The following is a 17,158-nucleotide window of genomic DNA, read 5'->3' as shown; positions in this document are numbered from 1 at the left end:
AAAAAATTGTTTCTATTTACAACAGCATCCACAGGTTAAATCTTTGTTTTTACCACAGGTTCAATCTTACAACACTTCTATATGATAGTACTTGGAGTTACTCTTCCCTCCTTTGTCTATTGTTTATGCACACTATGACATATTTGTTATTTGTGGTTGCTCTGCAGCAAGGTAGGTGAGGTGAGATCAGGAGAATGGGAGATGGTTGGATGAGCAGTGTTAGACACTAAGGGGGAGGTTTGAAGGAACAAATGGTCATAGATGAGAAATTTGATGTGGGATCTGATTTTATATGAGTGTTTTTAGTTGAGTTGAAGGTTTAGTATTGAGAGTTTTCAGAGAATATTTTGTAGGGGTAAGAATGAGATATGAGAGAAAGGGGATTCACTTTGTAATTGAGGAAAACTATGTAGTTATCAGCACTTGCTTATAGGGAAGGCAGTAAGTTAAGTAAGATATGGAAGTGCCAAAAGCTTAGGATGGGGAGGATCAAAGAATAATATTAGTGAAGATATTGTATGGGAGCTAAGTATGGTGAAATTAAAAACTTAGGAGGAGGAGTTTACATGTTTGGGAAAAGAATACAGAAATATGTTAGTAATATTGTTTCATGAGTTTGAGGTGAAGAAGCCAGATAAAGTCCTGAAATGAAGGAGAGAACCTAGATACCTATTAAATGAGAGCCAATGAAAAAGAAAAAGTACAAGGATAAAAACCCAAAAACACATGGAACCATAAAATAACACAACATAACCCCACATTGCTAAATAAATCAAGAAACATACAAAAACTTAACCCAATAAGATGTCCAATGGGAACACAGATTAGATATTGCAATGAGACACTGCATATGTGAGTTCTGAGTAGATTCTTTGCCAGAGAGTCTGGGTGCTCACTTCCCAGTAACTGCTCTGATCTCTCCATCACAATACTGAAGTTAACTCAGACTCAGGACCTCTTTTCTGCCAGGCTGCAAGAATTCTTGTAAAATCTGATCCAGTCTGAGTTCTTGGGTTAGAAAATCTTGGTGTCCTTCTCCCTGGGGGTGATGGTGGATTCATCAGACAAGTTCACTGGCACTAAATTGTCCATTGAGTCAGGATTATTCCCATGCAATCAATTCAACTACAGCAGTAACAGGCTAATCCATTACAGTGGTATCTATCAGGGCTAGTTAAGAAATAACATAGCATAAGACCCTATTTTGAGTCTCCCTTTAGCCTAGAGAAGAAATCCACAGCTATAGTTTAAGTATCCTAACAGTCTAAGTCTTGACCCACAGTTAATGTGCACTAAATCTGATGGCTGTGTCTCCCCTACTGGTGAAAAACAGCATTCCACAGTAATTTTTAGAATTAGTTATCAAAACCCCAGGGGATTTGGGACTGGGTAGTACCATTGGGGTGGGGCAAGAGAAGATAAAAATTAAAAAAATTATTTTTTTAGACCTCTCCTTTGTGGTATGGGAAGTAGGAAATAGAAGGGAGCAAAGAATCCTATTGATGTTAAGGGTATGATGATATATATTTAGAAGGGAATAACAAGGAAATCTGGGTAAAACATTAGTAGTGGGAAATGGGGATGGGAAGAGATTCTATGATTAATATAAATATTAGAAAGAAAGTTTGAGGGATGCAATTAAAAAGTTGGAGAGGAAAGAAAAGTAAAATTGAGAATACATAAAACATAGGAGAAAAAGGTCAGGCAAAGAGATATGGGTAAAAGTAGGAGGGATCTAAATGGACAAGGGAGAATTCCCTTACCCTCTATAAACTATTTTGGGAGGGAAAACAAAAGGCATGAGTAAGCGAAGCACACAGACAGACATGCTCATAAAAGAAAAAAGTCTAAATAATGGAATAAAAGTGTGCAGGGAAATGTACAGAAGGAGGAAAATGGCAAAGAGTTACAAACCAAAATTTAGAAAGTAAAATAAGAATAAAAAATTTAAAAATAACAATGTCATAAAGAATAGCAAAAGAACATTTCTATTGTTTTGGACACATGGCTCCTTTCCTCAGGCTCAGGTGACAGAGCAGAGCTCAGGCCAGGATGTGTCTTTGATCGTATTGCAAATGTAAGGTGGCAGTCTGGCCCCAGAATGGTGCTTGGGTGCAGAGATCTGCTTACAGTGAGACAAGGCACTGATGTGACTTTCCAATCCTGTGTGGCTCAGGCAGAAACCGGCCCCCGACTGCAGGAGCCGAGTCTGTGATCACCATTCACTGCCTTTCAGCAAGGCTCCTCAGTCTGCTCTCCCACTGCTGGCAGTCTCCTGTGACTGTGGGAACTTGGCAGTGTTAGCACCCAGTGGACTCTTCTGGGACCCAGGTTCAGACACCCAGCCCTACCCCACCATGGCCTCCCTACCTGCTCCTCTCCGCATGACTGTCTCCTTGTACTTCAGTCACTCACCAGCTGTTGACTCTGAAAGGCCTCTCAGGGATCAGTGTCTTGCGTTTTTCCTACTGTCTCCAACTGCATAATATTCTCCTGGTACCAGTGCAGCTCTCTAGTTCTCTGTGAATAGAAAAGCTGTTAGTTTACCTTTGCCTCCCAGCTGGCGGGTACCCAACTGCAGTGGGCAGAGCTGCTCGGTCTCTCCTCTGTGGCATGGTCTATTTCTTCTCTATCACTTAATCCTATTCTATTCTCCTCTGTCAGTTCCCTCTTGGTTCCCAGGTAACCTCTACTCTGGTTCCTCTCCAAGCTACTATTTTCCAGACTCTAGACCATTTGTCCTGGAGAAGCTGAGTTGCTGGCATCATTGCTCTGCCATTTTCAAAGTTCCAAAAGCTACTTCTTGAGTGATTGTTGATGCTCATAGGATAAGAGCAAAAAAAAAAAAAATTAAAAATTGTTATTTAATTTTATTTTCTATAATAATTACTGGGTCTCTTGATGGATTATGCTATTGAATATTACTTTTAAGTGTTTAGGTTCAAAATGTTTCTCAATGCAAAGTTACTCAAACAATTAACCCACCTCTCCATCCCACCCCTATTTGCTTGATTGTTCTGTCTTGTGGTTTAACTTTCACCTTAAATGTCACTTTTCAGAGACTCTACTTAACTTCCCCAAGACCTTTAAGTAGGCCCTCCCCACTCAACCATTATTGTAGCTCCTGTTACTGTTGTAAATTTGGTACACACACACACAAACACATGCATACACATATGCCCGACTTATTTTTTGTCTTTCTGTTATTTCCCTTTAGTCAAGAACTTTGTCCATTTGATTGTCAATGTGCCTTTAGTTACTGATACTATTCTTAGTATTTTATAAGTTTTGGTAAACAATAAATAAAGCAGTGGATGATCCACTTAGAAATTCATATGTTCATGTTATGGTTTGGATCTGGATGTCTCCTCAGAGCCTCATGTGGTCACAGGTGGCTGAAACTGAAGTGTGTGATGCTGGGATTAAGGATGTATGATTACTAAACCACTGCACGTGAGTGACTGGTTTGGCACTGCCCTAATCCTGGTAGTCTGGATGAGATAAAATCGGCAGAAAGACTGTTAGGGGACCTTGCTGCCTTTGCTGTTTTCTACCGCCATGAACTGTTGCCCCTCTGCCACCCTGCCTTGGAGCCAGCCAATTGTGTACTGAAACCTCTGTGAACTATAAGATAAATAAACCTTTCCCCCTTTAACTTTGGGTGTCAGGTATTTTGTCTCAGCAACAAGAGAAAAGTAACTAACATAGTTCATATAGATATAATTTTTTAGCTTCGATATGAAAAATGGTAAAGGGTTTGAAATCCATGTTTTATGGTTCATTTTGATATTTTATTTGGTTACTGTGTTGGTTAAGTAGATATTATCTTTAACATGCAGATGAAAGTGATGGTATCTGGGGGACTAAGTGTCTCATTTCCACATGTCATTGGTAGTAAGTGGTGGTGTTTATACATCATTGCCATACAAGTTTCACATGTGTTCTTGTATAGTACATTATATATACATAGAAGAAAATCTGCAATAGTGGGTTTGTCTGTGTTTCAACAGAATTAAGGAAAGGCTGTCATAATAATTATCTCACAAATCACACATTTTGGAACTATGTCTTATGAAAATCCATTATGTGCATATTTTTCTTAAGATTATGTTTCTGTACTGCTTATATAGGCCTTCACTATCAACTTTTAAAAACCTGTGGTTGAGGAGGGCTCTTTTTAGAAGACATAGCCTTCCTTCTCCTATGTACTTAGGACTAGGTACACAGAGTTCAATCGTTGAATTGAAAAGTGTAACAATGAAGATATGCTCAAAGAAAATTAAATATCTCTACTAGCATGCAGAACAGAGTGACATGGTACTTCATTTGAATGTGTTACATACATATTTGAATGCCACAGCGCTAAGTAGCCCAGGTTACTCTGGCTAGTTCACCTTTTAACTTGAATATAAAGAAGTTCCCATGGACTCTCACCTAAAACTAGTGCTAGGTCTATACTTTCAGTGGCTGTGTGGGTTTCCTCATATTCATCTCTGGTGTACGTGAATAAAACCACCAATTTATTCCTCACAGCTGTTAGAACACTATTCAGGCAGAATTGCCGCCTATTTATCATAATGTTCTGTACATATAGTATGTGTAAATGATCAGTTTTGAAACCTAGCATAATTTTATAGATTGTTTATAAAAGTTTCTCAGAGAAATAAAGTTTCTAATTATGATAATGTTTGTATATTTTTATGGCCTCAAATAAAAATCCCATAAAATATTTAATAAAAAGAGCCTGTGTGTGTCTTTCTGATTGGCTTTGTTTTGTAAATTTTATTTTTAGGAAACAGTTTTGTTTAATCATAGGCTTGAGAAAATCGGAACCTTTTCCGGGGTCCTTTGATTCACTAAAGTAGTCTGAATTTTGTTTAAAATAGTTGCAAATCAATTCTATAAAGCAGGGTGCTGTATTATTTATGGATTCCATTTCTCTTCAGATGGTTCAATGTTAAAGAACATTACAGTCTAATAAATGCACTGTTGATCATCTGATAAAGTTATGTGTTTTAATACAAAATACAGAAAAATATTCTGCTGCATTTCAGCTCTTTTTTAGAAGATAAGAATAAGAATGGAAGAGGTGATCTGCAAGAAACTTACTAAGTTCAGGTCAGAAAAAGCAAGACATCCTTATACTGGACCTTAACCTTTTTAACCGTATAGACAGTGATCAGGCAAATATAAACTTTAGTGCATTGCCTAACTTGGTTTCTAATTGAATATATGGTAGCAATTCCAAAGCTGTAAAATAGACTCAAGCAAACTGAATTTTTAAGAAGTAAAGTTTGGCCCGGTCATATTCATCTTAAGAGGTGAGCTAGCCAGCTACATGGGTTACTTATTTCTGTAACATCATAATATCAACATAATAAATCAAAATGAAATATTAGATCTCTTAGTTTCCAACTACACCTTTTTAAAACTGGCAAGATGAATCTTGGTCTTATTCCAGCTAAAAGAGACAATACCAAAGAATAAAAATTAAACAAATGCATCCTTATTGACCTTGACCCATCTTGGTTTAGGTTTAGTTTTGGTGGCAGTATATGGAAGTTGCCCAGGGCACAAAAGTTCGCACGACCAACCTGAAGCTAGCGAGCTGGGGGCCACTCACAGGCTGTGGGTTGATGGGCAATTTAGTGCATTAAAGTCCTGAAAATGAGTAGTGTGAGAGACAGAATTGTTTACTGGGGGGAAGTGCACTTTATGCACACTTTTGACCCATGGCAAGAATTTGAATGTTATAAGAAATTGAATGGGATTTACAAGGAAAACATGAATTCTCAAAATTGTGAGATAATTTTAAATTTGAAAACCAGACAGTTCCAAATGAGTGAAAATGTTATAGCCAGCAAACAGAATAAATCTATTTTAACAGAAAGTAGAACATATTCTATACTAACTGAAAGTTTTGTCAAACCTTACTAAATAAATATTAAATAACCTATTTAAAGAATATATTTATTTAAAGAAATGCTGAGGTAATAGCTTAGTTGACCTCGTTTGTTTCTGCCAATGTCCCTTGTCCTAATTCTGGGTCTTTTGCCTGTGCACAACCTCCAGGCTTCCCATATCACTCTGTTGATGAAAAATACCCAGTGGCTCCACATCACCACTTGGAAGAAGTCTGAACTATTTGGCTTTGCATTCATGTTCTTGCCACCCTAACTTCAACCTACATTTCCAACACTAACCCTTAATCTTCTCCGCGGGTATTCTGCTATAGCCAAATGAGTCTGATCCCTATTTCCTAAAATCCCTAAAGCTTTTCTACCCTATACCTTTGCTCCACTCTTTTCTCCCATATACACCCTTTATTCTCTTTTATCTTTTTCCAAGGCTCACGTCAAGTACAATTTCTATCTGGATTATTCTACCTCATAGTTACTGTTATCTAATTGCACATATACATGATTATCAACACAAGTCATTGGGCAATGTATCATGGGCTTTGCTACTTCTTTTTTTTTCACGAATCAAAAGGTAACTTCCTCAATAAGATTGAAAATTCTCTAAGGATTAGAAGCATATTTTCTTTATCTTCTTGTCTCCACAGCATCTAAGACAGTGCTATGCAAGTACCAGTAGTTAGTATTGAGAATATAATTCCATCTAGAATCATTTTAGGAGTTCAATTTAAATAAAAATTGCTGAAATGTGCCCTCTAATTATAAATTGGATTTCTGATTCTCAGAGATTCTGTTCATTTTAGTGCAGCATCTTTCAACTTACTGTTTTAAATTTTAGCAGACAGAATCACCAACACAGTCAACCGAAATGTCCTAATTTATGTGGTTGACCTATGTTCCTTTGCTATATTTTGTATAAATTTTACATGTTGCCTCAAGAAAAGCAAGCTATTGATGAAATGAGTAATTCAGAGCTTCACTGATTAGTCATTCTTCTCATTCCGGAAGCAAAGACTTCCACCCAAGGCTCACTTACATCTGTATGCTACAAAGGAAGTTTTGGGCAAAGTATCTTCAGACTGTTCAACATGTGTGTCCCACATAACCACATGGTCCTTACAAAACCACCTATATCCGTTCTCATACACCATGTCTAGCCACTGTGTTAATCATTACTTAGAGCTGCATTTTTTTTTAAAAGTGTCTGAGATCTTTTGTGGCAATGTGAGATGCAGTGGGTTCAAAGTAAAGCAAATCCCACTTTAAAGGTAAACAGCTCTTTAAAGGTAACTTTTATATAGTATCAAAAAGAGTTTGATTGCATGTCCATGTCTTACTCTGAAATTGAAATTCTTTGAAGGCAGAGACTCTTTGTTATTTATTTTTTATCATGTCCAGCAAGGGGCTTGGAAGATTGTGGATGTCTCAATGAATGTCTTATTGGATGAATGTCTTATTGGATGAATGTTTAAAGAGAGAGAGAGAGAGAGAGAGAGAGAGAGAGAGAGAGAGAGAGAGGAAGTTAATAGGCCCACAACCAATGAATCAATTAACAAATGTTTTCCTGAGCACCAAATCATGAGCCCTGAGTTTCAAAAGTACAAAGAGAAATACAATAGAATAGCTTTCCCAGGCTTACTTTTTATCCAACTTAAAATCCAAGCAATTAAAAAAGATAGAGTAGGAGGAAAAAGAGTTCTCTTTTCTACTCTAATTCCTTTATGAGTGCAGATTGCAGACTTTACATGGATGTTCTCAGGTTGTTGAATGCTTGTTTCCCTACTCTTCCAGTACTGTAGAATATAAAAACCAGTGGTTTTTTTAGACTCCTTAATGTTTAGAAAGAAGAAAAGTTTTATACCAATATTAAAATGTCTGTCTATTCTTGAAAAATAGCTGGCAACAGTGTCTCTTCTACATAGCAATAGCTCTCTGAAACTGCACAATAGCTGCAACTTTTATACAAGGCGCATGAACACAGTAATATTTTCAGGCTTCCATTATACATATTTTTGAAGTACTTGTAACTATATAATCATCATCCAAACTAAGCACATCAGTGTTGAGAATTCTAAGTTTAGAATGGGAAAGGATATGAAGGGTGGGCAGCACATTAATTTTAAATTTAGTTATATTCCTGAGATAGATACAATGGAATTAGGATCATTTTTAGTAATTTTTGCCACTGTTAAGGTGTGTTGATTTTTTAAAGCAGTTTGTGTCTTATTCTCTTTGTTTATTAAGTAAAGTTCGTTGGTTACTACAGCTAGTCTCAACTTTGCTATTTTCTGAGTTTTTAGTTATCGAAGAGCAAGGGATTATAAGACAGGAGAGTAACTTGTTGGGAAGGAGGAGGGAGAGAGAAAGCGAATTTAGAGGAAGCAAAGAAACATTGATTTAGTTCCTGCTTCCTAGCTACTTTTCACATTGTTTGTTTTAATCTTCACTAGCCTATCATAAGGTAATTTTATTGTTTAAAGGGAAAAACAAGGGTTTGGAGTTCAAGTACATCTTGTAAAGGTATATCCTGCTTTCTTTGACCTTTAATATGGGATGCTTCTAACTGGCTCTGTTGATTTGGGTGCTTTTCCTTCAATAGAAAAAATTGGATTGGTGATATAATATGTTTGCCTCAATGCTGAATCATTAAGTTAGATTTAGAATTCTGTGAGTTTTAAAGGACACAACATATAAATTGCCTCATATGAAACCAAGTTTACTAACAAGTGCTTAATAAATTAAAATACTGTTCCTTTTTTAACTGCCTTAAAAATTACTGGAATTGTATATTTGTATAAATTCATAACCTTGAAAGAGTTAATGAAAATAGGATATAAATTATTTCCTTTATAGAGGCAAATATTTATCTATACATCTATATCTTTGTTTTTATCTATAGATGTATATCTTTGAGTTTTAAGTCTTCTAAAGCCACATACATCTGTTCTCATAAACCACATCCAGCCATTGGGTTAATCATTATTTAATTAACTCAAGTAATGGAAGAGATATTTTACAATCACTAATGAGAATCAACCTAGCACATTATGTGTATCAGTGGGAATTATCAAAACAATCTGACATAAATCTTGGCATAGAGTTAGTAAATGTATTTATTAAGGGGAATTTAATAAATCTCTGGTTTCTAAAGTGTTCACACAAGCTTGGACAATAAACTTTTCTGGTCTTAAAAACTAGGAATGTCTTTGGGAATCCTGAAGAAGGAAAAAATAAATATCTATAAGTGCTAAATCCCAAACTGTTGCCAAATATTAACTCACACAACACTGGCCAAACCTTTTCACTTAGAATACTTTCTGAATCATGAGGCATGTATTTTACTGTCCACTGTTAAGCATGTAGCCAAAGTTAGTTAACTATTAGTAATTAAGAAAAATATTCTAAGTTTGCTGTTTAATGATAAACCAACTTCAATCAATTGTGGGTTCTAGGATGAAATGAGAGGGAAAGGATCATGTAGAGAAGATGATTCCTTAGATTGGCTTGATGTTGTGCATAGGATCCTACTTCCTCATTGAGAAGGGCCTGATTCAGCCCTGGGTTCAGCCTGCCTGCCTGCCTGTTGAATAGGAAAGCAATGGTATTATAAAGAGCAGTCAGTGGCTTACCTTATACTATAAGCAACATGTATAGAGTAAATTTATTTTTAAAAGAGTCTTCTTGTTTTTATTCCCTGATTCTATTCATTTTGTCTAAATAATACCAAAAAATCTTAAGATTTTAATTTTTTCCTATAACTTAATTTAAAATTAGAAAAGCATCTATTTGACAATACTTACATGTCTATAGAGTAATTCCTAAGAAGAAATACACATGATTTTATTTTTCATTTCATTTAATCTGAAACTAAATTGAAGCTAGCTATCCCTTCCTCCTTCCTTACTTCTTTCTTCCATTTCTTCCTTTTTATCCTTTCATTGAAATCCCATGATCATTGGAGATCTACTGTCCTACACTGTGCTTCTCTGAGAAATATGAGCCTTCTTCTGTAGCTATGGAAATGAGAAAAGACTCCGCTGTGGAAAGTGGTTTCTCTTCCTTTTCCCTATAGGTGGTTCTGTGGGAAGGGCAGCTGGGAATCTACTTAAGCTATGCACTTCCCCATGTTAGTATTTCCTCAATGCATTATATCACAGACATGGTGGAAGGTTAATTATTTTGTTACTTACAGGATTTAGGAAAGGGATCCAGAAATAACACTGACAAATTAGAGATGGAAGAAGGGAACATGTATTTGTTGAGTACTTCATTTGTGCCAAACACATTGTTATTATTGTAATGTCTTATTTAATTCTCAGGTATGGAATCTGAGGATTGTGATAAGGGAACTGTGGTTCAGTGAGATTAGGAAAAATACCTGAAATCATACAGTCGAATAGGATTTTGAACCGATGTTTGTCAGTTCTTCACATTTGGCTATTTTTACTTCATTACTTTCAAATAGCAAGATGCAGAAAGAGCTGAAAAGCAAAGTCATTATAAATGATCATCATTCTTGGTTTAAAAAAATCAAGCAAGTAAACAAATCTTGTTTACATTACTTTACTTTGTATGATTGTTTGCTTAGAGAAAGATAAGTATCAAGGCCTTCTTAATCAGGCTGCTTCTGTCTTTCACTTTTTAGAGATATTCTTAAAAGAGTACTGTAGAATATTCTGAAGGATCTAGAATAATACAGCTATCTTAGGTATAGCTTTACTACCTAAGGCTATGGGGTGACTTCCTCTTGGGGGTGATTTATACCTATGCTCAGATACACTTGTATATATGTGTGAGTGTATGTGTGTGTATAACACTATTATTTTAATGTATTAATCATATAAATAATGATCTTTGGGGTTCTAATATCAACGAAATAATGGTCCTACATTAAGGGTGTCATTTTGAGTAATAATTAAAAAATAAAGTTTAGTTGGAGGATAATTGAAAGCACGTCTTCTCAAGATTCAGTATTTCTAGGAGTCAAGGTTTGTTGACATGTGATTCCCAGCCCACTAGCAGGATTTAAGTCCAGGAAGTCTGGAGCAGCATCTGAGATCGATGTGTCCAACAAGCCCCTTATTACCCAAGTTTTGATGCTATAGTCCAGGGACCAGATTGGAATAAACCTGACTAAGAAATTGGAAAGAATAAGGGCCAATTCCAAACATTTTCTGCTTTGTAGTCAGCCCTTTTAAGCCACAGGCATAAGAATGGACTTCATTATTTTTCTTTGATGACTTCCTGACTCAATTAATTCAGAGAATTTTTTGAGCAAGTTTTTCCAAACACAGTACCACACACTGTGGATGAAATTTAATCTTCATGCCTTTAAATTAAATAAAAATGCTAAAGGCTCTCACATTGTTAAGAATAGATCGTAATTATAGTATCAGAGAATGAGGGAAAAAATTAGAAGTAATCAAATACAACTTTATTTGTCGATGAAGAAACCTCCAAAGTAAATAACCTATCCAAATTCACTCAACTAATTGTGGACATGGCCTACATTCTAATTCAATATTTTTTAATAAACAGTTCGGGCCCTAATTCTGTGCTAGATCTTGGAGAAAAATATTTCTTCTGGGAAATATTGCTGAGACTGATTTTTTCCTTTTAATTGAGGAATTACCAACTCTAATTGTCACATACGAATTACCACTTTTGTTTCTATCTGCTTTACTTGCCAGATTTCAATTGCCTTTAACTCATCCTGTACCCAGTGGCCAGAATAATCTTGAATTACTTTTCTTCTCCTACTTTCATCTTAAATCCCCATCCTCTCTGAAATATAACTGAAGCCTGTTTCTCAAGGACTTTCATAATTGTTTATACTTTCCGGCTTCTCCTTGTTTTATTCCTGTTTTCTGAACTGTGAGCTGCCGACCTGCTCTTCTCTCACATGTAGCAAATTCTGTGCCTTCCTAACCTCTTGCATGGATTCGTCCATTTAGAAAGTCCTCTCTACCCTTCTAGTCGTATGAGGAATCAGAATGTTAGTTTGGAGCTCGGCCTCTAATCAACGTCAGATGATAACGAATCCAAGCGATAGCTTTTGGACAAGTTACTTAGTCTTACCAGACATGCGTAGGTTGTTTTCCTCCTACAGGAAATGAGAGAGTAACTAACTTAGCATAGAGCCTAAAGGAGAAAAGGCATGCAAAACTTTACCTAAACAATTTGGCAGTAGAGTCAAGGGTTCAAACACTTCTCAAAATGTTCACTGCTACAAATCTGGATCAGGCCACCATCACCTCTCACTTATTTCAGTGACAGCTTCCTATCTGTTCTCTGATTAATGAATGACCCTGCATCGTGCCTGCCTAAATAATTCCGCTGAAAACAGATAACTTCACTTCTCTAGTCACAACAGACTTATGGCTTCTCACCTCACTAAGAATAAAGACGAAATGATTACAAAGGCTGGCAAGACCCTGTGCCCTTGCACCTCTGTGAATCTGTCTCCTGTTCTCTCTCTGGCTGTCTTCCATGCGTACTGTTTGCCTACTTATTTCTCACACATACCAGACAGAACTCCTGTCAGAGCTGCTGCTCAGATTGCTCCTTCTACCTGAAATACTGTACCTCCATATATTTATATGACTTCTTTTCTAAGCGTTCACATCTTTCCTCAGGCATTACTTTTTCCGTAGCCTTCTCTCTGGCCATCTAATTTAAAATTACAGCCTGCCCCTCCCCATCATTTCTAGCTCCTTTATCTGATTATGCTTGTCCATACTATTTTTCAACGTGATATATATTACGTATTTTGTACCTTTTATTTATTGCCTGCTTCTGTATAGTATTCATTAGTTATGTATAGCTATGGATACAATAATGTCTAAAGTTTTGCTGCTGTGACAGATAAGGCATTTGATAGGGTTTTTTTGGTAGATGATTTATAATATATAAAAAACTTTCTTTGGAGTCACACGGAAGATGCTGAATCAGCCGGTGCCCCGGCAACAATCCACTGGACCCCCGACCCCCTGCTCCTCTGCACAGCCACCTGGTTCCACACTACAAAGACACAGAGGACACCTGACCAGCAGACCATGGTACTGAGTCCCGCTGCTCCTGGCCCAGAGGTAGGGGCTTCTAAGCCACTGTCCCACTGCTCCTGGTCCAGAGGAAGGGGTTTCCCGGCTACCATCCCTCCTGCTGCTCCCAGCCCAGAGGAAAGGGCTTTTGGGCCACCTTCTGTCCTGCCACTCCTGGCCCAGAGGAATGGGCTTCTGAGCCGCCATCCCACTGCTCCTGGTCCAGAGGAAGGGGCTTCCTGGCCACCATACCTCCCGCTGCTCCCAGCCCACAGGAAAGGGCTTTTGGGCCACCATCCCTACTGCTGCTGCCGGGCCCTGTCCCACCTCTCCCAGCTCAGAGGATGTAATCCAGGCAGGCGCCAACAGCCCTCCCCCCAGTTGAAATGAGAAAACACATAAATAAGTCACAAAACCAGACTCCCAGATCACCTACAACAACCCGAAAGGGAAATGGGATGGAACACTCTGATATGCAACCACCTAGACCCACTGAACTGGAAACAAAAGGGGATCTGGAAAAAATGAAATCAGAAATAATTTTTCAGATAACAGGAGAAATTGTGCCCCTAGTGCAAGACATGATTAATAAATCTACAGAGGAGCTCAGGAACATGATGGAATCCCAACATAGCAAAAAAATGGAATCCATAAAACAGATGCAAATAGATTTCCAGGACATGAAAAGCTCCACTGAAAGTCTACACAGCAGAATGAGCCAATGTGAGGACAGAATTTCAGATATAGAACATAAGATTGCAATTAGTGACCAGGAAGAAAAAATTGCTTCCAAATTATAAGGGAACATGAAATATCAATCCAGCAGCTGCTAGATGAAGCAAAGAAGAATAACATAAGACTGTTTGGAGTCAATGAAGAAACAGGAGAGAGTGCAGATGACATAAAAAATCTCTTCACAGAAATAATGGCAGAAAACTTCCCAAGCAGGGGAAAAGAGCTTGACATGCAGGTAAGTGAGGCATATAGGACTCCAAATAGCCTTGATCAAAAAAATCTACACATAGGCATATAATTGTTAAGATTCCAGAAACTCAACAGAAGAACAAAGTTCTCCAAGCAGTTAGAGAAAAGAAACAAATCACATACAAAGGAAAGCCCATCAGAATCACAGCAGACTTCTCAACACAAACCATCAAGGCAAGAAGAGCTTGGAGTGACATATTCCAAGTCCTAAAAGAACACAGCCTCCAACCCAGATTGATGTACCCTGGAAAACTGTCTTTCAAAATTGATGGAGAAATAAGATACTTTCATGACAAAGAGCACCTTAGGAACTTTGTGAATACCAAACCAGCACTCCAAAGAATTTTACACAATATCCTAGGAACAGACATTGAGGATCACAACCCCAGAAAGCAAAGCAGAATGAACCCATCTGGCATGACAAGAAATTAAATGTAAAGGGGGAGTTCCCAACAAAAAGAAAAACTCATGGCAATGACAAGTCAATACATTTCAGTTATAACCATCAATGTTAGTGGTCTCAATTCACCAATCAAAAGAAATAGACTGGCAGAATGGGTCAAGAAGCAAAATCCAACAATATGCTGCATACAAGAAACACACTTAATTCAAAAGGAAACTCATAAACTGAAAGTTAAAGGGTGGAAAACAATACTCCATGTGACAGGAACCCGAAAAAAAGCAGGAGTAGCTATCCTCTTTGCAGATCAAGTAGATTTCAAACCAACACTGATTAAGAGAGATGAAGAAGGACACTAAATCCTTGTATAGGGAACAATCCAACAGGAAGACATAACAATCATAAATATCTATACACCAAACACTAGTGCGCCCAACTATATAAAACAAATACTAACGGACATGAAAAGTCATATATGCACTAATACAATTGTAGTGGGGTGCTGCAACACCCCACTGTCACAAATAGATAGATCAACTAGACAAAAAATAAGTAATGAAATACTAGAACTCAATCGAACTCTTGAACAAATGAAGTTAACAGATGTTTACAGAGTCTTCCAGCCCACAAAATCAGAATACAGATTCTTCTCAGCTGCACATGGGTCGTTCTCCAAAATAGACCACATACTCACACATAGAACATGTTTAAGTAAGTGCAAAGGAATTGAAGTTATCCGCTGTATATTATCAGACCATAGTGTGATGAAATTGGAGATCCATAGCAAAAGAAACAGGAAAAATTACATAAACACATGGAAATTGAACAACAAACTTCTGAATAACCAGTGGGTCACAGAGGAAGTGAAAGAAGAAATCAGACAGTTCCTTCAATTAAATGACAATGACAATACAACATATCGGAATCTATGGGACACAATGAAAGCAGTCTTACGAGGGAAATTCATAGCAGTGAATATGCATATTAGGAAAACAGAATGAGCCTAATTAAACAACCTGATGCTGCACCTCAAGCTTCTAGAAAAAGAAGAACAGGACAACCCCAGAGCTCATACAAGGGAGGAAATTATAAAGATCAGAGGAGAAATCAATGCAATGGAGACTAAGAGAACAATACAAAAAATCAATGAAGCCAAGAGTTGGTTCTTGGAAAGAATCAACAAAATTGATAAACTCTTAGCCAACCTTGTCAGAAAAAGGAAAGAAAAGGCCCAAATCCATGCAATTAGGAATGAAAAGGGTGAAATCACAACAGACCCAGCAGAAATCCAGAGGATCATCAATACCTACTTCCAGAACCTATACACCAATAAGATGGACAACACAGAAGAAATGGACAGATTCCTAGATACATATGAATTACCAAAGTTGAACGAAGAAGACCTAAACATTCTGAACAACCCAATATCAACCAATGAAATTAAAAATGTAATTAAAAACTTATCAACTTAGAAAAGCCCAGGCCCTGATGGCTTCACTGCTGAATTCTACAAGACATTTAGAGGAACTGCTGCCTCTACTGTTTAAACTCTTCAATGAAATTGAAAGGGAAGCAATACTGCCAAATTCATTCCTGGAAGCAAGCATCACCTTGATCCCCAAAGCAGAGAAAGACCCAACTGAAAAAGAGAACTATAGGCCAATCTCACTAATGAACATAGATGCAAAAATCCTTAATAAGATACTGGCAAACAGAATGCAGAAGATCATCAAGAAAATCATACACCCTGATCAAGTGGGATTCATCCCAGGGAGGCAGAGATGATTCAATATATGCAAATCAATCAATGTAATACACTATATCAATAGAGTCAAGGACAAAAACCATATGATTATCTCCATAGATGCAGAAAAAGCATTTGACAAAATCCAACACGCATTTATGATAAAAACCCTACAAAAAATTGGAAAAGATGGTCTCTACTTCAAACTGATAAAAGCCATCTGTGAAAAACCAACAGCCAATATCAAACTTAATGGTCAAAAACTGAAATCCTTCACACTAAAATCAGGAACTAGACAAGGATGTCCACTATCACCACTCTTGTTCAATATGTTTCTGGAAATAGAAGCCAGGGCAATTAGACAAGAGAAAGAAATAAAAGGAATAAAGATAGGAAATGAAGAAGTCAAATTGTCATTATTTGCAGATGACATGATACTCTATATAGAAGACCCCAAGAACTCCACCAAACGTCTTCTTGACTTAATAACCAAATTCAGTCAAGTAGCTGGTTACAAGGTCAACACACAAAAATCAATAGCTTTCCTCTACACAAATGACAGACTCACTGAGAGAGAAATAGGGCAAATAATTCCTTTCACAATAGTATCCAAAAAACTGAAATACCTAGGAATCAACCTAATGAAAGAAATCAAAGACCTCTTCTCTGAAAACTATGGCATTCTGAAAAGAGAGACTGAGGATGATATCAGAAAATGGACAGACATTCCCTGCTCCTGAGTAGGAAGGATTAATATAGTGAAAATGGCCATATTTCCAAAACTGCTATGTAGATTTAAAGCAATTCCAATTGAGATCCCAGCAGCATACTTCATAGACCTTGAGAAAACAATCCAAACATTCATTTGGAACAAGAAGAGACCCAGAATAGCAAAAGCAATCTAGGTAACAGAGACATTGCAGGAGGTACCATAATCCCCCACCTGCAACTATACTACAAAGCTACTGTGATAAAAACAGCATGGTACTGGCAAAGAAACAGACCTGAGGACCAGTGGAACAGATTAGAAGATGCAGAAACAACTCCAGACACACTCAGCCATCTCATGTTC

At 37.2% G+C, this 17,158-nt stretch overlaps 1 protein-coding gene across 2 annotated transcripts in view; it reads left to right on the top strand.

The window, feature by feature from the left end:
- The window catches only part of LOC147823146 (uncharacterized), a 456,826-nt gene that overhangs the window by 105,592 nt on the left and 334,076 nt on the right, over positions 1-17,158 (top strand). The window contains exon 3 of one of the 2 annotated variants that reach the window (XR_015444186.1): positions 3,374-6,477. The exons of the other annotated variant lie outside the window; for it this stretch is intronic. The gene's annotated coding sequence lies outside the window, so the exon portion shown is untranslated. Of the gene's footprint in view, positions 1-3,373; positions 6,478-17,158 lie in introns of those variants that run through there. 2 annotated transcript variants of the gene reach the window in all.

This window comes from Heterocephalus glaber, unplaced genomic scaffold, assembly GCF_053883595.1.
Source record: "Heterocephalus glaber isolate CG9 unplaced genomic scaffold, H.glaber_assembly_v1.0 deba00001600, whole genome shotgun sequence".
NCBI classification, from domain to species: Eukaryota; Metazoa; Chordata; class Mammalia; order Rodentia; family Bathyergidae; genus Heterocephalus; species Heterocephalus glaber.
This window is presented reverse-complemented; position numbering and strand designations above follow the sequence as displayed.